Consider the following 25181-nt stretch of genomic DNA (forward strand, 5'->3'; position numbering starts at 1 on the left):
CTTGGAAGCCTTAGTACTTGGCCCAGTGCCTCTCGAGGAATTGTTCTCCATGAGGTAACATTCCGAACCCAGACTCGGATCCATATCAGTCCCTTTGGGGGTGCTCTCAACCCTCTACCCTGTGCGGAGACAACCAGATGTCCTATGGGGTTGTCCCTGGGCCCAAAGGCCAGTCTCCATTCCAGGAGGGCAGCTTCCAGTGGTGGCCATAGTATTTCTTACGTAGGATTGTGTTAGGTTGTGTGGCCAAAATGGTGTTGACACACTCGTTTTGAGTGACTCAAGTTTTTTATATAGATGTGGGGATTCCCCCTGCCCCCCTCCACGTATTTGCCTGGGACTCCACATATCCTAGGGCAGCCCTGTTAAGGGGCTACCCCTCAGGGCTTCCAGCTCTGTTTAGCTGCTTTCGGCCTGGATTGGAAAATAGGATAAGGGCCTATTGTTTGTCCCTCGGGCCTGAATGGTACTGTTTTCTTCTTTCAGCTCCCAGGCCAGCGGCTTTTCTGCCGCTGCAGTTGTAACAGTCTAGTCACTAGTGAGAAATCTGTTCCCACCCTGACTTCACATTGTTTTACTGGGATCCTGGGAGGATAAGGCTTTGAGCCAACATGGAGTCTTGTGTTGGTCGCTGCCGGGTGGGAGCTGATAGCTAAAGTGCTGAGAGGTGGGGGGGCCTTTCCTACCAAGAGACCTTAGTTTGGAGAAAGGAAAAGGGGGGAAAACCCACATTGACCTAAGGAGCTAGTTGGTAGGAATCTAGGCTAGCTCTGACTGGCAGGAAGGGGCTGTGGTGGGAATGCAGAGAATTGATAGGAAGGCCACCCTGCCAGGTGAACTGAGACTGAAGGCAGCTGGGCAGAGTCATGGTGATGCATTTGCCGCCCTCTTGTCTTTCTTCTTTGCCTCCTGCCATCCTTCCCCAGCCGCATGCATCCTGCTTCGCCCAGTCTAGTGCTGAGCTGGAGAACAATCCTGAGACTGAAGGGGCCTCTTTTGTGTCGAGGGCAAAGGAATGGAAAAGTGGTGTGGGGTGGAGAGAAAACAAGCAGAGAGTTTGTCTATAAGACTTTGAAACCACAGGAAGCGATCTGCTCAGCTGAAACTCTTGGCCCTTTAAGCCTGTCAAATATAGGGTGCTGAGGTCAGCCCACCTGCCCTGACCCAGTGCGGGAATCACAGCCCATTCTGCACTCACCTCCACTACCTCCTCTATGTCACAAAGTGAAGAATCCTGTTTGCTTTATTTTAAAGTTGTTTTTCCTTCTCTCAGTCCACAGGGAGTGGTCTCCTAGACCTAGTTCCTCAAGTGGGGTCCCTGGGTCCCTGCAGGCCCTCAAGGGGGCCCCTGAGTCAGATTTTCACATAATACTAGGAAATTACTTGACTTTTTCACTGTTCATGTTTGCCCCAATGGTGCATAAGAAATGGTGGGCAAAATGGCTGGCGGCTTCAGAGGAATTGGGGTGATCTCTTCACCTCCACACACTTGCAGTTCAAAAGAGCCAGCTTACGGGACTTCCTTGGTGATCCAGTGGTTAAGGCTTTGCATTTTCAATGCAGAGGGTGTGGGTTTGATTGCTGGTCAGAGAACTAAGATTCCCACATGCAATGTGGCGTGGCCAAATAAAAAAGAGCCAGCTTCAGTTAAGACTGGTCTTGATGAACCAGTAAAATGAACGCATTTTATTAACTCCGTATGCTTGTGTGCAGGTCTTTGACATTCTGTGTGTTGAGATGGGAAGTAAATGAACTGTACTGGTTGGCTCAAGGGAAAGCACTTCTGGGGTTTTTGAGTTACAAGCTGAACTCAAAAACTCCTTTTTCCAGGAGATGCTGTTTTTACTTGAAAATAACTAGTAGCCATGGTTATTCAGACTTGGGTACCTGACAAACTTTCTCTTGAAAATGAATGTAGTGAGCCTGTTGCTTCAAAGAAAACAACTAACAGTATTTGTTGCCAATGGTAAAATTAGAGCTTTCAAGCCAAAGTTAGAACTTTGGAAAGCTTATGGCAATCCTCTTGAGCTTGACAGCTTCTCAATACTTAAAAGTTTTCTGATGAGATTGGTGATGTGACGCCTGTGACACCTTGGCATCTTACTGTAGTGTGTCAGCATCCTGAAGATCAGCATAACTCAGTAACCTGATATTTTCCAAATGACCAGGATATGAAGTCACAAAATCATGTTGGGAAGAGGCCCACTTGGAATTTAAGAAAGGCCAATGGATTTTAACATAACAGTAAAGTTCATAGGGTTTCATATTTCACACTATAATTTAGTATTTGTCAAGTTTTGATATAGTACCAAACAGTGGTATCCACAATTGTCTGAAAAAGCTATGAAAATATTGCTGTTGTTGTTCAGTCGCTCACTCAGTGTCTGACTCTCTGCGACCCCATGGACTGCAGCACGCCAGGCTTCCCTGTCCTTCACCGTCTCCTGGAGCTTGCTCAAACTCGTGTCCATTGAGTCGGTGATGCCATCCAACCATCTCATCCTCTGTCATCCCTTTGTCCTCCTGACTTCAATCGTTCCCAGCATCAGGGTCATTTCTAATGAGTTGGCTCATTAGCATAGTCAGTGAAGCAGAAGTAGATGTTTTTTGGCATTCTCTTGCTTTTTCTGTGATCCAACAGATGTTGGCAATTTGATCTCGTTCCTCTGCCTTTTCTAAATCCAGCTTGAACACCTGGGAGTTCTCAGTTCACTTTCTGTTGAAGCCTAGCTTGGAGGATTTTGAGCATTACTTTGCGAGTATGTGAAATGAGTGCAATTGTACCATAGTTTGAGCATTCTTTAGCATTGCTTTTCTTTGGGATTGGAATGAAAACTGACCTTTTCCAGTCCCGTGGCCACTGCTGAGTTTTCCAAATTGCTGGCTTGTTGAGTGCAGCACCTTCAGAGCATCATCTTTTACAACTTGATATAACTCAGCTGGAATTCCATCACCTCCACTAGCTTTGTTTGTAGTGATGCTTCCTGAAGCCCACTTAACTTCGTACTCCAAGATGTCTGGCTCTAGGTGAGTGATCACACCATCGTGGTTATCTGGGTTATGAAGATCGTTTTTGTATAGCTCTTCTGTGTATTCTTGCCACTTCTTAATCTCTTCTGCTTCTGTTAGGTCCATACCGTTTCTGTCCTTTATTGTGCCCATCTTTGCATGAAATGTTCCATGGTAGCTCTAATTTTCTTGAAGAGATATCTAGTCTTTCCCATTCTATTGTTTTCCTCTATTTCTTTGCATTGTTCACTTAGGAAGGCTTTCTTATCTATCCTTATTATTCTTTGGAACGCTGTATTCAGATGGGTATGTCTTCCCTTTTCTCCTTTGCCTTTCGCTTCTTTTCTTTTCTCAGCTATTTGTAAGGCCTTCTCAGACAACTATTTTGTCTTTTTGCATTTCTTTTTCTTGGGAATGGTTTTGATCACCACCTCCTGTACAATGTTATGAACCTCTGTCCATAGTTCTTCAGGCACTCTATCATATCTAATCCCTTGAATCTATTTGTCACTTCACTGTATAATCGTAAGGGATTTGATTTAGGTCGTACCTGAATGGGCTAGTGGTTTTCCCTACTTTCTTCAGTTTCAGTCTGAATTTTGCAATAACGAGTTAATGATCTGAGCCACAGTCAGCTCCCAATCTTGTACACTGTATAGAGCTTCTCCATCTTCAGCTGCAAAGAATATAATCAGTATGATTTCAGTCTGATTTCACCAGTATTGACCATTTGGTGATGTCCATGTGTAGAGTCGCCTCTTGTGTTATTGGAAGAGGGTGTTTGCTACGACTAGTGCATTCTCTTGGCAAAAACTCTGTTAACCTTTGCCCTGTTTCATTTTGTACTCCAAGGCCAAACTTTCCTGTTACTCCAGGTATGTCTTGACTTCCTGCTTCTGCATTCCAGTTCCCTTTTATGAAAAGGACATCTTTTTTTGATGTTAGTTATAGAATATGAAAATATTACTTCCTAAAAAAAGGAAATTACTCCCTTTGCATTTTCTTAAGACTAATTATATTAAGCATCTTTTCTTATGCTTACTGCCCATTTGTATGTCTTCTTTGGAGAAATGTATATTCAGATCTGTTGCCCATTTTTAGTTGTGTTGTTTTTGTTTTGAGTTATGAGAGTTCTTTATATATCCTGGATATTAGACCCTTATCAGTTTATATGATTTATAAAACTTTTCTCCCATTCTGTGGTTTGTCTTTTTCACTTTCTTGCTAGGGTCCTTGAAAGCACGAAAGTTTGATTTTGACAAAGCCAGTTTATCTTTTTTTTTTTGTTTTGATTGCTTGTGCTTTTTCTGTCATAGCTAAGAAACCCTTGCCTAATCCAAAGCCACAAGGATTTATATTTTATTCTAAGATTTTTACAGTTTTAGACCTTAAATTTAAGTCTTTGATTCATTTTGTGTGAGTTTCTGTAGATGGTGTGAGATAGGGGTGCAATTTCATTCTTTTGCATCTATATATCTAGGTGTTCTCCAGCACCATTTGTTGAATTGTCTTGATACCCTGTTGAAGATCAATTGACTGTAAATGTGAGAGTTTTCTGGATCCTCATTTCTGTTCCACTGATCTATGTCTATTCATATCCCAGTACCACACCATTTTCGATTACTGTAACCTTATAGTAGGTTTTGAAATTGGCAAGTGTGAGTCCTTCAATTGTGTGCTTTTTCATTATTTTTTTTTTTATTTTGGCTGTTCTAGTTCCTTTGCATTTAAATGTGGATTTTAATTTTTTAAAGAGTTTTTTTATGTGGACCATTTGAGCTATTTAAAATCCTAAAAGATGATGCTGTGAAAGTGCTGCATTCAATATGCCAACAAATTTAGAAAGGGCAGAGGAGCCAGAGATCAAATTGCCAACATCTGTTGGATCATAGAAAAAGCAAGGGAATCACAGAAAAACATCTACTTCTATTTCATTGACTATGCTAAAGCATTCAACAGTGTGGATCACAACAAACTATGGAAAATTCTTAAAGAGATGGGGATGCCAGACCTCCTTATCTGTCTCCTGAGAAACCTGTATGCAGGTCAAGAAGCAACAGTTAGAACCGGACATGGAACAATGGACTGGTTCCAAACTGGGAAAGGAGTACATCAAGTCTCTATATTGTCTCCCTGCTTATTTAACTTCTATGCAGAATACATCATGCAAAATGCCAGGCTGGATGAATCACAAGCTGGAATCGAGGTTGCTGGGAGAAATATCAACAACCTCAGAAAGGCAGATGATACCACTCTAATGGCATCAAGCAAAGAGGAACTAAAGAGACTCTTGATGAGGGTGAAAGAAGAGTGAAAAAGCTGGCTTAAAACTCAATGTTCAAAAAACTAAGATCATGGCAGCCAGCTCCACCACTTCATGGCAAAAAGATGGGGGAAAGTGGAAACAGTGGCAAATTTTATTTTCTTGGGCTCCAAAATCACTGCAGGTGGTGACTGCAGCCATGAAATTAAAAGACACTTGCTCCTTGGAAGAAAAGCTATGACAAACCCAGACAATGTATTAAAAAGTAGAGACATTACTTTGCTGACAAAGTAATGTATAGTCCTTTGGTTTTTCCAGTAGTCATGTATGGATGTGAGAGTTGGACAATAAAGAAGGCTGAGCATCAAAGAATTGATGCTTTTGAACTGTGGTGTTGGAGAAGACTCCTGAGAGTTCCTTGGACTGCAAGGAGAACAAACCAGTCAATCCTAAAGGAAATCAACCCTAAATATTCATCGGAAGGACTAATGCTGAAGCTGAAGCTCTAGTATTTTGGCCACCTGATTTGAAGAGCTGACTCATTGGAAAAGACCCTGATGTTGGGAAAAATTGAGGGTGGGAGAAGAGGGCAACAGAGGATGAAATGGTTGGATGGCATCACTGACTCAACGGACATGAGTTTGAGCAAACTCAGGGAGATGGTGAAGGATAGGGAAGCCTGGCGTGCCACAGTCCATGGGGTCACAGAGAGTCAGACGTGACTTAGAAACTGAACAACAGCAATTTGTTTTAAGACTTGATTTGAATTTGTTACAATATTGTTTTTGTTTTTTATGTTTTGGTTTTTTGGCCAAGTGGCATGTGGGATCCTATCTCCCCAATCAGGGATCAAACTCTCGCACTCCCTGTATTGGAAGGTGAAGTCTTAGCCACTGGACCACCAGGGAAGTCCCCTCATGTGGATTTTAGAATCATCTTGTCAATTTCCAATAAAGTCAGCTGTGGTTTTTGATAGAGATGGCATGTGTTGAAACTGTAGATCAATTGCCATTTTAACACTTAAGTCTCTGATCCATGAACGATCCATGAATGATCCATCCTTTTGATTAGGTCTCTGCAGCCTTTCAATGATATTTTTTTAGTTTTCAGCAAACCAGCCTGCATTTCTTTTATTAAATTTGCTCCTCTGAATTTTATTCTTTTCGATACTTGTCTTACTGTGTATTGATGTACCTCTATCTTGCTTACCCCTCATCCCCACTCTCTCCTCTCAACTAGGCTGAGTCTCCATAGGACCTGGCACTTGGGTAGCACAGTGCACTGCAGTAAAGTTTTTATGGTTTATTATTTTTTAAAATCCATACTCCCTTTGTGAAAGAGGCCTGGTTATTACTATCCCTGGCCTAATTGGTTGAAGAAACTGAAGCCTGGTATGAAAGTGACTCTCAGCCCAACACTATTAATGGTAGCAGAGGGAGGACCAGGGTTTTTCTGACTCACAGCTCCTTCCAGTCACCATCCTTCATGAGACTTATGCTCTGTTCTTGGCTCCCAGGCTTGTTTCCATGTCACTGCCTCTTTTTTCTTGAGCCTCAGGACGTGATGAGAAGAGAGAAGGATTAGCTCTGACATTACAAGGACTGACCGCTGGGATCACTTTTCTGGGCATCTCTAATGTGCCAGGCCCTCTAGGTATTTCAAAAACCCATGACCTCATTAAGCTCTCAGAGCAGCTTTATTAGATGACTCAGAACATTCTGCCTTTTATAGATGAGGAAACTAAGGTTCGAAGGGTCATGTCAACTTTTCAGTCAAAGCGGGAATTACGTGCTGGAGCTGCAGCCTCAGCACAGTTCCCAGAGCTCAGGGTGCGGCGCTGGGTGAGGGGAGGTGTAGTGCTGGACGGTGTGCACTGTGGAGGAGGAGGAGAATGCAGGTTTCATGGAAGTTGTGAGGCTCTTTAACACTAGTGTTGGGTTAGGTCAATCCAGAAACATTTGCTCATTGGCCTAGAATTGACATCTCAAAGTGGTGGGCTTGTTGAAGCCTTCCAAGGGTGATGAAGAGCTCACAGAGGCCTGGAAACAGCCCCTGGGATCTTATGCCCTGTTGTAATCCTGTGGTGATTAACTCTGATGGTGGAAGCTTGTTTGCCACATGTAGGTCTTGCCTCTACCTTCCACATGGTGAATTCTTAAGGTGCAGGGGTCATCACCTTCTATCTTGGTTTCTCCAAAGCACATAGCACTGTTTCTGTTACCTGGTGGGCATTCCTTATAAGCTCTCTTTTTTTTTCCCCCCAAACTTTAAAAACTTTTTGTTTTATGTTGGGGTATAGACAGTTAACTATGTTGTGATAGTTTTAGGTGAACAGCAGAGGGACTCACAGGTATCCATTCTCCCCCAAACTTCCCTCCCATCCAGGCTGCCACATAACGTTGAGCAGAGGTCCCTGTGCTATCCAGTAGGTCCTTGCTGGTTATCCATTTTGAATATAGCAGTGTGTACATGACCTGGCCTTCGTCTTTGAATAAATGGAAGACGGTCTGTCTGCTTGCTTTTGCTCCACAGAAGTCATAGACTCGCAATGCCTCTGTGGCTGGACTTGGTAGAGAAGAACAGGGGTCCAAGGCCATTAGCCATAGAGGGGCCCAGCTGCCCTGGTGGTACGAGGCAAGAGGCTTGGGACGGGAGCAGGATCTGCCTCTCACTGCCCACCTTTCCGCATCCACAGAGCAGCGTCTTTCCTCTGTAGAGTCCCTGGTGGGAAGTCTGTCTGTCACGCCCGTGGTCAACAGTGTTGTCTCCATATCCGAGCAACCCTTATGAACCAGAGCAGCAGTGAGTAATTTTGCCATCAGTTTACCTGAGGCAGACCCTTCCTCCCCTCCTCCACTTCTGTTTCCTAAGATAAGGAAACCAGCCATGGAGAAGTAGTAATTGGCGGCCTTGGTGGTGTTTCACAACTGCACAGGAAGTTAGTTGCTGCAATTTCCAATGCTGGATGTTCTGTTCCGCTTAGACTGAAAACAGCGGGAAGGATGATTTTGTGTCTCTGTGATGCAGGTGAGGGGTGGGGAGCCTGCCTTTCTCTCCAGCCTTGTTGTGGCAACTGGTGTCCCAGCCACACCAAGCCGCGCACAGCTCGTGAACTCGTAAAGCCAGGTGGCCTCCCCGTCACAGTGCTCCCTCTTCCTGGAACACTTCCTCCTTCCCTGCCAGGCCACCTGTCAGCCTCTTCCTTATCCTCCAGCGTTATCTCTGGATCCCTTTCCTGCTGCTGTTGAATAGAACGTGGCTATTCATAATAACCAGATCCTTTGAGCCCCCACAAACAACTGTGCCAGGTATGTGTTGTTAATCCCCGTTTTACAGATGATGAACCATTTTTCTGTTCCCAGACAGAGCCTTTACTGGAATGTCATTCTGGCCTCATCTCCTAGGCTCTCCAGCTGCCTATAATTTGCAGGGTTTAGGAGTGGTTCTCACCCTGCCTTGGTGGGCCGGAGGAGAGTCATGAGGCTACTTGTCAGCTCTGGAGAAAGATGGAGAAGAGGTGGAAACAGAAGTACCTGTGCGGGTCAGGATCTGGATCCTAGAGGAGTGAGCAAGCTCCCTGCCCCACTGTGCTTTCACTTCATTTGTGGGCTCCCGGAGGCTCCTGTGACGTGGACCTCTGCCTGACTTAGGGGCCAGGCGCGCCCCCATTTCATTAGCAGGCTCAGCACACCAACTTGACTGGGCACCACTTGCCACGTCAGGTGGACACGTGGAGCCAGAGAAAGCCCTCTCTGACTAATTAACCTTGGGTTCTGGACACTAAGCAAAGTGTTAGGACAGTGAGTTATTGACTCTGCTTCCTCCAAGAACGTGTCAGGGCTGAGGCTGGTTTGTCTTTTGTTTTGGTGGGTGGGCGCTCTGTTCCTGTTCTTGATGGACCAGTCTTTGGGAGAACAGTACCTTAAATGAACTGGTCTGGATGGGTTCAGTAGTGTGGCCAAGCATTTTAAAACCTTGCTAAGGGAGTTCCCTGGTGGTCTAGTGGTTAGGATTTGGCGCTTTCACTGCTGTTGCCCAGGTTCAATCCCTGGTCGGGGGCAAGCTGCACAGTGTGGCCAAATATTAAATTAAAAAAATAAAACCCTTGCTAATGAAGTCAAACCAGGTCAACAGCCCACAAAAGCCACTAGGTGACATATGCCCTTGTGAGGAATTCCAGTCTTCTGGCCCCATGATGTCACCTGTTCCCAGGGGAATGGCCTGAGACATCCCGAGGACTCAGCAGGAGAAGGACATTAGATGCTTCATTTTTTCTTCTCCCATGGGATCCTCTGCTCCTTTTCTTAGGCCAGAAGGTCCCTCTCCTGCCTGGCTCTCCATCCCTGGCCTGCTCTTACGCTCCCTGTAAAACCCAAACACACTGCCCTTTAATCCTTCTGCCAGAACCCTCGGGCAGCGGCTTTTCACCGCCTCCTCCCAACTCACCCCTGACCTGATTTTGTGTTTTTTGCCTTTTCTCAAACAGTCTGTTCAAGGTCTAGCCCTGAGTTGGAGATTGGCTCACAAGCAGCCTCTCTCTCCCCTGAGCCGTAAGGGAGGGGGCAATTCTGGAAAGTCATTGACAGAGGCTTAACCCAGAACGTCACTTATAAACAGGCAGCCGGCAGAGGGCCCAGACTTGGGTGTTCCGGCACCAAGGACAGCGTGGCCTCCCTGGGCCCTGCGGACCAGCTGCCGGGGTAAGGGGACCACCTTCAGTGCCTCCAGGTTGCTCTCCTGGGGGTGGTGTGCACGCACTGTGGCCGCTGTTTCCCTCCTCTCTGGAAGATGGCAGCCTTCTCATACTTGGGAAAGGAGACGGCAGGGGGATTCTGGGGCAGGAACCCGGGAGGGCTGGGCTGGACCATTGCTCACGGGCCGGTGGGGACACTGGTCAGGGGTGGGCAAAACCGAGGAGCCCGAGGAAGGCAAACCCTACCTGACAGTCAAAAGGGGTTCTGCCTGAGACCTGGGGACAGAGGAAGATGGGCCGTGGGTCCTGGAGCTCTGGGCCAGAATGCCTTTGTGCAGTGGCAACATTTAGGGGAAAGGCCACCTGGTCCCTTTGCCTGGGGTCCCTGTGGAGATGGTGCCGCTGTCGGCAGTCAGGGGAAGCGTCTGCTCTGAGCACAGCACCAGGCCAGGGGCCTGAAGCGGACACGAGCTGAGATGCACGTCCTTGGCTCACTCGGGTCTGGATGAAGGCTCTGGAGCCCCTGAGCCCGAAGGCCCTTAGGAACCTGGGGAAGATCAGCTCTCCTCCAGATGTGAGTCTGTGATTGTATCCTAGACAGCAGTGAATGGAAAGCAGGTAGGCACCGCCTCCTGGGAGGCCAGCTTTCTGGCATTTGAGCAGACTCACAGCTCAGTGTAAGCAGGGAGGACTTCTCCCATTTGCTTAGAAGAAAACCTTTCCCTCAGTCTATGGGGAGGAAAAACAGATACGGGCCCCAGATGGCTTCTGGTTCTTATCTTCAACTGCAAACAGGCCAAACTCTCCTCCAGGTCATGGGATAAAGATTCAAGGAGAAGGGAGAGACTGGCTGTGTGTGGTGTGCTTGTGTTTCAAGGAATAGATGAAGGGGAGGGACATGCAGTTCCCTTTGTTTTGTCCCAAACTTTCCAGGAGCAGAAGTTGATGAGGAATGTGCCTTTTCTACCTCATGTCCTGGACCAGGGATGGAGGGACATGGTTCCTTTGACTTTATTCTCGGTCAGGCAACTTGAAGAGACGCCCGTTACGAGGAGGAAGTCAGAGACGAGGCCATCAGTACTTACTAGTCTGGATGGATCTGGAACAATCTTGTTTGTGTATTTGGTCTCCTTCTGACTGGAATGAAGCATCAGTTTCATGAGGGCAGGGACCTCTTCTCTCTGTCCAAGTGCCTAACGATACCTGGCATGTTACAGATGCTCAATCAATAGTGAATGAATGAATGAATGAGTGCCTTTTCTTTGCTTTTCATTTCATTGAACCTTTCCAACTTCATTTTCTGATTCCATACCAGGCTTTTCACTTGATCAGCATTTACTTGGTGATGCCTGACCCTGACCCTAAACTAGTCAGGCTCGCAGGGAGAGGAGGCCTCTGCCTCTCACTGCCCATCTGCCCGCCAACACCCCATGTGCCAGGTGTTGCAGCCTGCCAGGACCTCTCAGGTGGATCCTTCCTCTGAGCACAAGTCAAATCCCCTCCCCCATGACACCGTACCCAGCTCTCCTCAGCTGCCTTCCGCCACTGCCTTTGCGTACACCAGGTGTTAGATAGTTCTTATATTTCAAATGGACTGGTCTTGTCTCCTCGCCAGACAGAAAGTTTCTTGAAGACACAGGTCATGTTCTATATTATCCTCTGTCCATCAAGTATGTGTTACAGGCAATCGGTGCTTGATAAACACTTGATGGCTCTGATTATATGAAATCTAATCATTGAGGACGTTTTGCAGTTTACAGTTTATGAAACCGAAGGGACGGTCTGCAGTTTCACATACAACAGGTCACTCACTCATCAGCCCTCTGTGTTGGGCAGATTGTTGTTCAGTCGCTCAGTCGTGACCGACTCTTTGTGACCCCACGGACTGCAGCACGCCAGGATTCCCTGTCCTTCACCATCTCCCAGAGCTTGCTCAAACTCATGTCTATTGAGTCAGTGATGCCATCCAACCATCTCATCCTCTGTCATCCCCTTCTCCTCCTGACTTCAATCTTTCCCGGCATCAGGGTCTTTTCTGTGAGTTTGCTCTTTGTTGGGCAGATAAGCCTGCTTTATAGGTGGACTGACGGGTGTGAACTGCTTTTCACTCATAACACTTCTGATATTGAATATGTGGGTTTTCCCCCTGCACTAACCAATTCTCCAGTTCTCTGCAGACATCAACTAAGTATCTTCCCATTCAGTTAAGTTCTGACACCAAGTTAGCGAAGGTGCCACAGGTGAAGGGCTCAGTCCCACATGACAGTCCCTGCTTCAGACACTAATTGTAAGACCTGGCCTCCTGGACTTCAGCTAGCCAGTTGTGAATCAGATTCCCCTGACTTCTCCTCAGGTTCCATAATTTGCTAGAACTGCTCACAGAATTGAGAAAAGTACTCTGCTATTAGCAGTTTTATTATAAAGGATACCGTGAACAGTCAGATAAAGAGGTGCATAGGACATACATAGGGCAAGATCTGAAAGGATCCGGGGTGCAGGGGCTTCTGTCCCCACGGATGGGGGTGCACCATGTCTTGGCACATGGGTGGATTCACCAACCTGGAAGTTCTCTGAATTCCATCATTTGGAGTTTTAATGGAGGTTCCCTTACACAGGTATGGTAGGCCAGTCCCTCCCCTCCATGTAGAGGGGTAGGGCTGAAAGTTCCAAACTTCTAATCACAGGGTTGATTCCTCTGGCAACCAGCCCCCATCCTGATGCTGTCTAGGGGCTCCCCAGGAGTCACTGCATTAGCATAATCCCAGGTGTGATTGAAAGGAGCTAATTATGAATGAGAAAAGTTGCTCCTGTCTCCCCTACCACTCAGGAAATTCCAAGGGCTTTAGGAGCTCTGCCCTCTGGAACCTGGAAAAAAAACAAAAAGAAACAAGGTAATATGATTCTTATAGATTACAGTATCACACAGGTGTTGAGAGATAGATTGATCCTCAAGATTATATGGTGACAAAGCTGGAAACTGAACCTGAGTTTTCTGACTGTCAGACCTTGCCCTTCCCATGGAATCACGTGGTGTAGGGTCCACCACTGGTGTATGAGGGTGTGTGGCCCCCACCTTCACTTCATCAGGGCTCTGCCCTCCATGTGGGGAGGCTTCTGCCTGACTTCACCCAACTGTCACCCACTCTCCCTCACCCCCAGACCCTGGCTGTTTTCCCCCTTTATCCTGCCAAAGCTCCAGCTCCCAGGACGCTGGTGCAGAGAGTAGAAATGGAAAATGGGCTGCAGAACAGAACACTGAGGTGGCAGGGAGTTCAGGAGGTGGTGCTGGGGTGTGGGGGCAGCAGATGGGGCTGGAAAGTCCATTTTCCTTGTCTCGAAAATGAAACTGCAAAGATGCTGCTCTCCGTTCAGCTAGTCAAGGTTCCCGTTAGTAGCAAATGAGAATGTCTGAAAGTGAAAGTTGCTTAGTCATGGCCAACTCTTTGCGATCCCATGGACTAATACAGTCCATGGAATTCTTCAGGCCAGAATACTGGAGTGGGTTGCCATTCCCTTCTCCAGGGGATCCTCCCAATCCAGGGATTGAATCCAGGTCTCCTGCATTGCAGATGGATTCTTTACCACCTGAGCCACCAGGGAAGCCTAATGTGAGTGTCTATTAAAGTACTATAGGAACTCTCCTGGTGGCCCAGTGGTTAAGAGTTCACTTTCCCATAGGGGTGCAAGTTAGATCCCATGTGCTTCGCGGCCAAAAAAACCAAACCATAAAACAAATAATACTATAACAAACTCAATAAAGACCTAAAAACTCGTTCACATCAAAAAAGAATCTTAAAAAAGATAAAGTACTTTATAACCTGCAGAGAGCTGTAAGAATATTGTTAAATATGATTATAGTATGCAAGTTGCTGAACAACAGCAACAAAGTTGCCACTCAATAAAGTTTCAAATGGGATAATACCCGCCTCCTAAGTGTTCGGGATGACCTGGCTGGTGCCTCGTCCAGACCTGGCACTTATGCGTGCTCAGTCGTGTCCAACTCTTTGCAACCCCATGGACTGTAGCTCGCCAGGCTGCTCTGTCCATGGGATTTTTCAGGCAAGAACACTGGAGCGGGTTGCCATTTCCTCCTCCAGGGGATCTTCCTGATCCAGGGGTCAAAATGTGTCTCCTGCGTCTCCAGCATGGATACTGGCAGGTGGATTCCTTACCCGTTTGCCACCTGGGAAGCCCCACAGACACTTGTAGCTATTATTATTATTGTTTTTGTAATTATCACAAGACACGACATCTTCCCTTGCAGAGGGGTGGGGGACGCTGAGAGGGCTCCAGGAGAAGGGACCTTTAGGCTGGGACTGAGAAGGTGGGAAAGGCAGTCTGTCGCCCCGGTTTTCGTAATTCATTTACTACCTCAGGTCCCCAAACTCTGTTTTTCCATAAAGTCTAAAGTCCTCAGCTGGAATGCTCCTTCCTCCCTGGAGGATTTTCAGCAATCTAACTTCTCGACGTTGAAGGAGACACTGTTATCTTCAAGGGAACACGTCTACTGCTGTTGGTGGGCAGAGAGGGAGTCTTGGTTTCTCAGAACCTGCTCAGTAGGCGAAAGGGCCTGCGGACGTAGATGCTGGAGCAGCTGGCGGCTGCCCTGTCCCTCTCCCCTCCCCGGGTGTGCCTTGCGGGGTAAAGGCCAGTGTGTGGCTGTGAGCCTCTGGCCATCGCTGCAAAACTTCAAAACAACCCCGGGGAGGTTTCCTGCTCCACTCGGCTGGGTGCTCAGTCGGGCTTTCACCACCGATGGGCACAGGACCAATGGGCACAGTTCGCCTGGGTGGGAGAGGCTGTGCTGGAGGGATGAGGTGTGGGTGTGATGCTGGCCCGGCTGGTGGGGGAAGCGGCCCTACCTGCCCGCAGTGAGGCAAGCGTGATGGTCAGGGACGAGCAGTTGGGGGGTGGCAGGCAGGGGAGAAAGAGGCTGGTGACGGATAATCTAGGGAGGATGGTAGATCTTTTAAAAAATATTTTATTTTCATTATTTTTTATTTGGCTGTGCTGGGTCTCAGCTGAGGCATACAGGATTTTTAGTTGCGGTGTGTGGGATCTGGTTCCCTGACCAGGGATCGAATCCTGGCCCCCTGCACTGGGAGTGCAGAGCCTTAGCCACTGGACCACCGGGGAAATCCCAGGATGGTAGACCTTAAATCTGTCCACAGCAGACTCCTGGGGAGCAGGGCCACAACTAGGACACAGCTTAGGATGATGGACAGAATGGAAGGTGAGTGCCTTTGAGCTTGGAGACCATGGCCAACCTACTTAATCTTGAGTTTCTGTTCCCTTACTTACAAAGCTGGGGCCGTACTACTCACCTTACAAGGTTCTCAGTGGTAAATGAGGTAACCTGAAGCTCTCAATGCCATGGCCGGCACTCGGCAGCAAGCCCACACAAACGGTATCCGTGCTTCTGATGCTTTGCCAGGTGACTGTGGTCATTAGCATTAAACCAGCAGTAGCGGATGCCTAGGACTCGGTCTCTGGGAAGCCTCTGGCTAGTTTTTGTGCTTAAATTCCAAAGCAGGGTGAAAGGTCAGACCAAGGGGCCGCAAAGGAATATCTTTTCTAGGGAATCAAGAAAAAGGAGAGAAAGCAGCAGCAGCCATAGTCAAGGTCACGTCCTGTCTGGGTTGCTGTTTACTTTCTTCCTTCCAGGAACGGAAGCTTTTTGCCACTGAATTCCCTTACCATCTCCTCAGCTCGTGGACCCTGTACGTTGGTGATCAGTTTACCAGGGAACCAAGTTTTCACCCCGAGCGAGGTTCTGTGCCTTCCTCCGTAGGGATGTATGGGGTGTGGGTGTTGAGCAGAATAGCAGTAAAGGCTGCCGGGAATGGTTGATGGTCATGCATTGATTCTGAGAAACTGAATTAATCAGCCAAGACAATCAGGAACCCAACAAGGGAGGTTGGGGCACCCAGGGATGAGCCACAGTGGGAAGTTATTGCAACCTCTCAGCTTGGTGGGGTCACAGAGGAAATCGTGAGTGTTTCCTCCAGACTCCAGGGCAGGTTGACAGTGTGGAGGCAGGAGCGCACAGCCGGACTGTCAGAGCAGCCGGATGTATCCCGAGTCAGGACTGTGGCATCAAGTGCAGTAAAGATCGGGGAAGATCAGAACCCACATTTCTCGGCTCCCAACCTCCTCTCTCCTGCCCGGGCCTCCCGTGGCTGAACCTGCGGGACACCAGCCAGTAGGGGGACCCAGGTGCCTCCATCCACAGGCCTCAGCATCCCTGGCTTGGAGCAGAGAAGGGGGATGCAGGGAGGTGAGAGGAGAGGAACCAACCAGGAAACCTTCCAAAGGCTAGTTCCTGGTGGAAACAAATCAACAGGTGTGACAAGCAGAGTGTGACCCTCCTAAGGGTCGTGGCAGCTGCTGCTCTTCGGGCAGAGGCTGTCTCCAAATCAAAATTAGTCACCAGTCCAGATTTGATCATGAAGGGCAATTAGGAAAGAATGAAAGGCGTACAGATTGGAAAGGAAGGAGTAAAAGTATCTTTACAGCTGACACGATCTTATATAGGAAAATCTAAGGAAGTCACTAAAATCTTTTAAAGCTAATAAAGGAGTTCAGCAAGGTTGCAGGACACAAGGTCAATACACACAAATCAATTGTATTTCTATACAGAGGCAGTCAATGGGAAAGGAAGAAAATTCCATTTATGGTATCATCAAAAAGAATAAAACATTCAGGAATAAATTTAACAGAAGTGTAAAACTTCTAAGCATATAAAACGTTGAAAAATGAAAGAAAACCTAAATAAATAAATGGACTCCCTATGTTCATGGATGAGAAGGCTTAATATTGTTAAGATGACAACATTCCTTAAATCGATCTACAGACTCAATGTCATATCTTTCACAGTTCCAGCTGCCTTTACTGGCAGATGACAGAATGTGCTTAAAATTCGCATGGAAATGCAAGGGAACCAGACAGCCAAAAGAATCTTGAAAAAGAGCGTAGAGAACGCACACAAAGCTTACCACAAAGCTACAGTAATCAAGACACTGGCAGTAACATAAGGACTGACATACAGATCTAGAATGGAGAGCTCAGAAACAAACCCTGACATTTATAGTCAATTGAGCTCTAACCAGGGTGCCAAGATAATTTAAAATAGGGGAAGAATAGTCTTTTCAACAAATGGTGCTGAAACAACTGGACATCCAGATACAAAAGAATGAAGTTGAACCCCAGCCTCATACCACACATGAAATTCAAAGTGGATCAAAAACATAAATGTAAGAGCTAAAGCTATAAAACTCTCAGAAGAAAACAGTCATAAATCTTTGCGATATTGGGTTAGGCAGTGGTTTCTTAGATACAACAGCACAAACACACACAATAAAACTTTAAAAATAGATACATGAGGCTTCATCAATATTAAAAACCTTTGTGCAGCAAAGGACAGTATCAAGAAAGTGAAAAGGCAGTTCAAAGAGTGGGAGAAAGTTTCTGCCAACCATGTATCTGTTAGGCACTAGTGTCTAGAATATATATTTTTTTAAACTCTTACAGCTCAACAAGAGAGATATAAATAATCCAAAGGCAGAGACTCAGAGTAGACATTTTGCCAAAGGAGATGTCCACATGGCATGAAAATATGCTCCACATCATTGGTCATTAGGGAAATGTAAATCAAAACCATGATGAGATATCACTTCATACCCACTAGAATGGCTAATCACAAAGACAGATGGTAATAAGTTTTGGCAAGGATACAGAAGAATGGGAGCCCTTATATGTTGCTGGTGAAGTATAAAATGGAGCCCCAACTGTGGAGAACAGTCTGCCTGTTCCCCAAGTGGTTAATCATAGAGTTACCATACCATCCAGCAGTATATACCCAAGAGAGAGGAAAACACGTGTGCGCCTGAAGCTTCTACACCAATATTCACCACAGTGTTATTCATAATAGCCAAAATGCAGGAACAACTGAAATATCTGTTGAATGGGTTGACAAAATGCGGTGTGTCTGTACAGTGGGATATTCTTTGGCAATTAAATGGAGTCCTGTAACAACACGGGTGAACCTTGGGAACATTTTGAAAGATGCAGTCACAGAGGAGCACATAATTTAGCGTTCCTGTGTCACTTAGGGGCAAGGCCTCGGGCCTCAGGCGTCACTCCTGGTGCCTGCCTTCATCACAGGTCCAACCAGAGACCGGGTCCCGTCAGTGGGAATACTGGCTCCGTTCTCCTTCAGGGCCCCTGGGTGAAGGGGCCCGAGAAGCGGTTCTAAGTAGCCCACACCTCACTTGGTGCCCCTGCTGTGTGCTGCGCTCCGGGCACCTCTGCCTTCCTCTTCTCGCAGCTCCTGCTGCCTTTCTGGCCTGTTTGCCACTTGTTTTGGGTGGGGGCTCATCCACAGTAGCTCCTTGAGAAGCGTCGCCTGGAGGTCAGTCGTAGCAGCCCTCTTTTCTTTTTATGTCACCTTCACACATAATTGATGGTTCAGCTGGATGGTGAGTTTCAGGCTGGAAGCCATTTTCCCTTTGCAGTTTGGGAGGATGCTTTGTACCTTTCTAGCTTCCCAAGTTGCTGTTGAGAAATCCAAAACTTTGCTGATTTGGAGTTCTTTGTGCCCCCTTTCCCCCACTTTCTGAAAGCTTACAGCGTCTGAAATGTCAGGCCATGCGTGGTGTGGGTCTGCATTTGTCCATCTTGTTGACTCAATGCATACTTCCATGTGGAAATGTGACCTCCTGTCCTAGGGGTGTCTTGAATTATTTCTCCCCCTGTGTTTTCACTGTCCTCTCTTTCTGAGACTGTTGTTTAATTTTTGGATCTCTTGAATGGCCTCACATTTTTTCCCTTTCTTGCCTAACTTTCCATTTCTTTGTCTTTTTGTTTCAGTTTCTAGGAGATTTCCTTAACCTGATCTTCCAACCCTTCTATTGATTTTTTTTTTTTTTTTGTCTTTCCCATTATATTTTTAATTTCCAAGAGCTTTTCTTGCTCTCTGAATAGGTCTTTAAAAATATGTGCAAGCATCCTATTGTCTCACCTGTGTAATCTCTTACTTCTTTGAGGATATTAGTGCCATATTTTAAGTTTTTTCCTCCTTGCATTAACTGTTTCCTCCAAATTGCTTTTTTTCTGTTGCTTTTCTTTGATCTCTGTCTTTGAAGGAATCTCTTCTCAGCTGCCCAGGGATCTTTGGTTGCCTGCTCACAGTTAGTAGTAGGGGCTAAAAACTGCCTGGGAGTCCAGCTTCTCACTTGCACAGTGGTGATGAGGCATGCTCTTTGTTGGGGAACCTCAATCTCAATATCCCGAGGTCTTCCCTCTTGGGCTGGATCAGGTATTAGAGGAGGGGAAGGACTGGCTGCTTGCGTTTTAGGGGCTGAGTAGGCGAGGGGACAGAATAAAGAGGCTCACTTATCCTTCCCCTCCCGTTTCTAACAGAGTACCCCAGCCCTCACCTGTGCCTCGCACCCCCTGTGCAGACCCCGAGCTTCGCCCTCTCCAGAGAGCCAACCTCAGTTCTTCAGGAGAGGGTGGGGGACGGTGGTTTCCAGCAGCATCTAGGGACTAACTGCTTCTCAGAAGCTCTCACCAGCTTCCATTGTACGTATCAGCCCGTTCATCCCAGGACCTGGCTCACAGTTCCCTACCCTTTCTTGGATTCCGTGGTGGACACTGGTAGATGATCAGCCTTCCCACTGCCAGGTAGGGCCATGATGTTCCTGTGGTCTCCCCTCCTGGTCTTTCTGTCCTTGAGGATTGACTGCTTAAAAAACAAAAACCTCTTGGGACTTCCCTGGTTGGCCATTGATTAAGACTTTGCCTTCTGATGCAGGGGGTGTGGGTTCAATCCCTGGTTGGGGAGCCAAGATCCAACATACCTCACAGCCAATAAACCAAAACATAAAACAGAAGCAATACTGTAACAAATTCAGTAAAGACTTGGAAAAACAAATGGTCCAAAATATATATATATATATAAAAACAAAAATCTCTTACTCAGTCCATCCTAAAGGAAATCAACCCTGAATATTCATTGGAAGGACTGATGCTGAAGCTGAGGCTCCAATGCTTTAGCCACCTGATGCGAAGAACAGACTCATTGGAAAAGACCCTGATGCTGGGAAAGATTGAGGGCAGAAGGAGAAGAGGGCAGCAGAGGATGAGACAGACATGAATGTGAGCACACCATGGGAGATAGTGAAGAACAGAGAAGCCTGGTGGGCTACAGTCCATGGGGTCACAAAGAGTCAGAAATGACTTAGCAACTGAACAACAAAGTTTTGGTGGGATTTTGGGCGGGAGTGAAAAAAAATTTACCCAGACAGGAGCAGGCTTCGCGCAGAGGAAAAGGCATCCAGGTGGGGAGTGTCTCGGTGGAGGGAATACTCTGAGGGAGACGGGAGCGTGCCTGGACCACTTGGGATCAAGGAGGAGGCAGTTTGGCTAGTGTTAGGACCCTGGAGGCTAAGGGATGATGGGAAATGAGGCTTGACAGGCAAGTGGGACTAATGATGGGAGGCAAGATTCTTACCTGTGGGCAATAAAGGTCATAGGCTTTTTAAAAAAGAGTGAAAGGAATCCTGTATTTGGGGTGTTTTCCCTGGTATACAGCATGAGAAGGGTGCCATCAGGGGTGGTTTAGTGGAAATGAAAGGAAGGCGGATATGAGTGATTTCAGAGGAAGAACTGATGGGCCTTCTTGACTAGATGTGGGAAAGGGAAGGGCAAAAATGACCCCCAAACTGAAGCCCTCATTCTCTGGGGACGCAGGACAAGAGGTATTGGCTTTTGGAGAGTGTGTGTCATCTGGGATGGGGAAGGGACAGGGTAAGTTCTATTACGGAATAGACATTTGACATGTATATCCAACAGCTATTGTTTTAAATCCTCACATTTCAACCTGCAAATGCCTCTGTTGCTTAAGAAAGAGAGAAATGGGGGGTGGGGTGGGGAGAGAAAAGATATCAAGGTTATATGAACAAGGAAATCAGTTCCCTAAAAAGCAAGGACTAATTTTCACATTGTTAAATGAGATTATCAAAAGAATCTTTATCATGACATTCTCACAGGTTCATTAGTGTTGCAGAATGGTTTCTGAACTGCCTTGAGTGTAGGGAGAGTTTCTGATTCATTTCTTCCTTAGCTCATCCTCATGTTTTGACCGAATTCAGCACTCTATACAAGAGACTTTTACAAAAGACACAGAGGGCTCTTTATATATATATATATATATATATATATATATATATATATATATATATATTGGAGTATAGTTGATTTGGGCTTCCCAGGAGACTCAGTGGTAAAGAATCAACCTGCCAAGCAGGAGATGCAGGTTCAGTCCCTGGGTTGGGAAGATCCCCTGGAGAAGGAAATGGCAACCCACTCCAGTATTCTTGCCTGGGAAATCTTGTCCAGGCTCCTGGACAGAGGAGACTGGGGGCTGCAGTTCATGGGGTCACAAAGAGTTGGACACACCTTAGCTACTAAATAGCAGCATAGTTCATTTACAATGTTGTGTTAGTTTCAGGTGTACAGGAAAGTGATTCAATTATACATGTAAGTTATCCATTCTCTTTTAGATTCTTCTCCCTTATAGGTTATTACAGAATATTGAATAGAGTTTCCTGTATTATACAGTAGGTCCTTGTTGATTATCTAATTTATGTATAATAGTGTGTCCTATGTTGATCCCAAATTCCTAATTTATCCCTCCCCGTGGCCTTTCCCCTTTGGTACCTGTAAGTTTGTTTTCTAAATCTGCGAGTCCGTTTCTGTTTTGTACATAGATCATTTGTACCATTTTTTCAGATTCCACATATAACCAATATCATGTGATATTTGTCTTTCTCTGTCTGACTTAGTTCACTCAGTATGACAGGCTCTAGGTCTACCCATGTTGCTGCAAATGGCATTGTTTCATTCTTTTTTATGGCTGAGTAATATTCCATTGTATATATGTGCCGCATCACTTTCATCCATTCCTTGGGAGATGGACATTTAGGTTGTTTCCATGTCCTGGCTTTTGAAAATAGTGCTGTAGTGAACATTGGGCTGCATGTATCTTTTTGAATTATGGTTTTCTCCGGATGAATACCCAGGAGTGGGATTGCTGAATCATATGGTAGCTCCACTTTTAGTTTTTTAAGGAACCTCCATGCTGTTTTTCATAGTGGCTCTACCAGTTTACATTCCCACCCACAGTGTAGGAGGGTTCCCTTTTCTCCCATACCCTCTCTAGCTATTGTTTATAGACTTTCTGATGATGGCCATTTTGACCAGTTTAGGTGGTATCTCATTGTAGTTTTGATTTGCATTTTTCTGATAATTAACATAATGGACGGGGAAGCCTGGTGTTGCTGCAGCCCATGGGATCTCAGAGTCAGACGCAACTGACCTGAACTGATAATTAGCGATGTTGAGCATCTTTTCATGTGCTTTTTGGTCACCTGTATGTCTTATTTGAAGAAATATTTAGATCTTCTGGCTTCCCTGGTGGCTCAGATGGTAAAGAATCTGCCTGCAATGTGGGAGGCCAGGGTTCAATCCCAGGGTTGGGAGATCCCCTGGAGGAGGGCATGCTGACCCACTGTAGTATTCTTACCTGGAGAATCCCCATGGACAGAGGAGGGTGGCGGGCTACCGTCCATGGGGTCGCAGAGTCAGACACGACTGAGCATCTAAGCACAGCATAGCACACAGCCAATTTTATGATTGGATTTTTTTTATATTGAGTTGCATGAACTGTTTGTGTATTTTGGAGATTAATCCTTTATTGGCAGCTTCGTTTGCAAATATTTTCTCCCATTCTGTGGGCTGTCTTTTTAGTTTGTTTATGGTTTCCTTTGCTGCACAAAAGCTTTTGAGTTTAACTAGATCCCATTTGTTTGTTGTTATTTTCATTATTCTAGGAGGTGGATCTGAAAAGATATTGCTGTGATTTATGTCAAAGAGTGTTCTGCCTATGTTTTCCTCTAAGAGTTTTACAGTATCTGATCTTATATTTGGGTCTTTAATACATCTTGAGTTTTCTTGTGTGTGTACGGTACTGGAGAATGTTCTCATTTATTCTTTTACAGGTAATTGTCCAGTTTTCCCAGCACCACTTATTGAAGAGACTCTCTTTTCTCCATCGTATACTTCTGTCTCCTTTGTTTGAGATTAATTGACCATAGGTGGTGGTGGCTGTTCAGTCTAAGTCGTGTCTGACACTTTGCGACCCTGTGGACGGCAGCACGCTGGGCTCCTCTGTCCTCCACTGTCTCCCAGAGTTTGCTCAGATTCATGCCCAGTGAGTCAGTGATGCCGTCCAACCATCTCATCCTCTGCTGCCGTCTTCTCCTTTTGCCTTCAGTCTTTCCTAGCATCGGGATCTTTTCCAATGAGTCGGCTCTTTGCATCAGGTGGCCAAAGTATTGGAGTCTCAGCTTCAGCATCAGTTCTTCCAATGAATATTCAGAGTTGATTTCAACTCTTCTCTGAATATTGATAGAATTCACCTGTGAAGCCATCTGGTCCTGGACTTCTGTTTGTTGGAAGTTTAAAAATCACAGTTTCAGTTACAGTACTTGTGACTGGTCTGTTCATATTTTATATTTCTTCTCGGTTCAGACTTGGAAGATTACACTTTTCTAAGAATTTGTCCATTTCTTCTAGGTTGTCCATTTTATTGGCATACAGTTGCTTGCAGTGTTCTCTTATGATCCTCTGTATTCTGTGGTGTCACCTGTAACTTCTTTTTCATTTCTAATTTTATTGATTTGAGCCCTCCCCCTTTTTTATGGCTAAAGGCTTATCAATTTTTCTTATCTTTGCAAAGAACTAGCTTTTCATTTCATCAACCTTTTCTATTGTTACCTTTTCTATTATTTTTTTGTCTCTATTTCATTTATTTTTACTCTGGTCTTTATAATTTTTTTCCTTCTACTAACTTTGAGTTTTGTTTGTTTTTCTTTCTCTAATTGCTTTAGGTTTAAGTTAGACTGTTTATCTGAGATTTTTCTTGTTTCCTGAAGTAAGACTATATTGCTATCAACTTCCCACAGAAGCCTCTTTATTTGGGTTCTGTAGCCAAAAGGGAAAGTGAAGAAGGGTACCACTCACCCAGGCCATGCTTAATGCCTTTCTTTAGGTCACTGTGGGATGCTCAGCCCGTCTGGGTGTTCTTTCAACTGTGGGTCCCAGGGAGGTGAGGAAAGGGCCCTAGTTGTAGCCTTTGCCTTTTTCTGTCGTGTATAGACGCCCACTGGGGTCAGTTTCACGTTGCCAGCTCGCTGTCACAGCACAGCGTTGGAAAGGGGCAGCGTCGGGGAGCTAGTAGGGGCCAGCTGCACCTGGCATGCGTGGGTAGCTCACGACAGGTGACCGCCCAGAGGATGCGCCTGAGTGGGATGGCCTGACGTCTTAGGTGGTCCAGCTTGCTTTGACTGAGGAGGCTACAAGGGTCCGGTTGTGCTTCAAAGCGTCATCTTCACAAACAAGGTGCTTCTTGCACAGCCCCGCCCAACCCGGCTGGCTCTGGTTCCCCTTCACGGCCCCGACCCCGCCTACCTCTGCCCATCAGAAGCAGGGCCGGTCCCCACTTCAGCCTCTGTACTGCTGATACTGAAAACTGACATTTATAATAAAGGCCAATTTATGTGCCAGACACTCTCCTGAGCACGCCACACACATTAACTCGTTTGATCTTTGTACACAGCCTGTGCACATGACTGTCATTAATGCTGATTTTACAGATGAAGAAATGCAGCCTGCCCAGAGCTAGGTGGGCTTGGTGGAGCCCCGATCGGAACCCAGGCTATTGGGCCCCTGAGGTCTTCCCACTGTGTTCTCCCTGCCCTGTTAGGTCACATCTGGGAATTCTCTTCACGTGTTGTTTTTTTCTCAGATCCAGTCAGGGCCTCAGCAGTGCTGGTGCACTGGGGTTGTCAGATAAAATACAGGCTGGCTAGTTAAGTTCAAATTTCAGATAAACCAGTAACTTAGTACTGTAAGTGTGTTCCATATATTGCATGGGATATACTTGTACATTTTTCTAAGAATGCAGTTTGGTTGAAATTCAAATTCTCACTGAACAGTTTGCATTTTAATTGGCTGAATCTGGAGGCCCTTAGCTCAGCAGCTTTATCTTGGTTGAGAAGAGAGTCAGGTGCCCAGGAGGAGATTGAAGTAATCAGTCTTGCCGCTCACATTTCTCTGCCCAGGTTATGCTAAGGAGTACCAGTCTCTGACTCA

At 46.1% G+C, this 25181-nt stretch overlaps 1 protein-coding gene across 17 annotated transcripts in view; it reads left to right on the top strand.

Annotated features, from left to right (window-relative positions):
- PC (pyruvate carboxylase) overlaps positions 1-25181 on the top strand; it is a 116478-nt gene that overhangs the window by 51618 nt on the left and 39679 nt on the right. Inside the window, exon 1 of one of the 17 annotated variants that reach the window (XM_081532005.1) lies at positions 9825-9972. The exons of 15 other annotated variants lie outside the window; for them this stretch is intronic. The gene's annotated coding sequence lies outside the window, so the exon portion shown is untranslated. Of the gene's footprint in view, positions 1-9824; positions 9973-25181 lie in introns of those variants that run through there. One more of the 17 variants, XR_014066214.1, reaches the window with a different exon arrangement.

The sequence above is a fragment of the Giraffa tippelskirchi genome, chromosome 10 (genome assembly GCF_054371585.1).
Source record: "Giraffa tippelskirchi isolate mGirTip1 chromosome 10, T2T-mGirTip1v1.2.pri, whole genome shotgun sequence".
Lineage (NCBI taxonomy): Eukaryota > Metazoa > Chordata > Mammalia > Artiodactyla > Giraffidae > Giraffa > Giraffa tippelskirchi.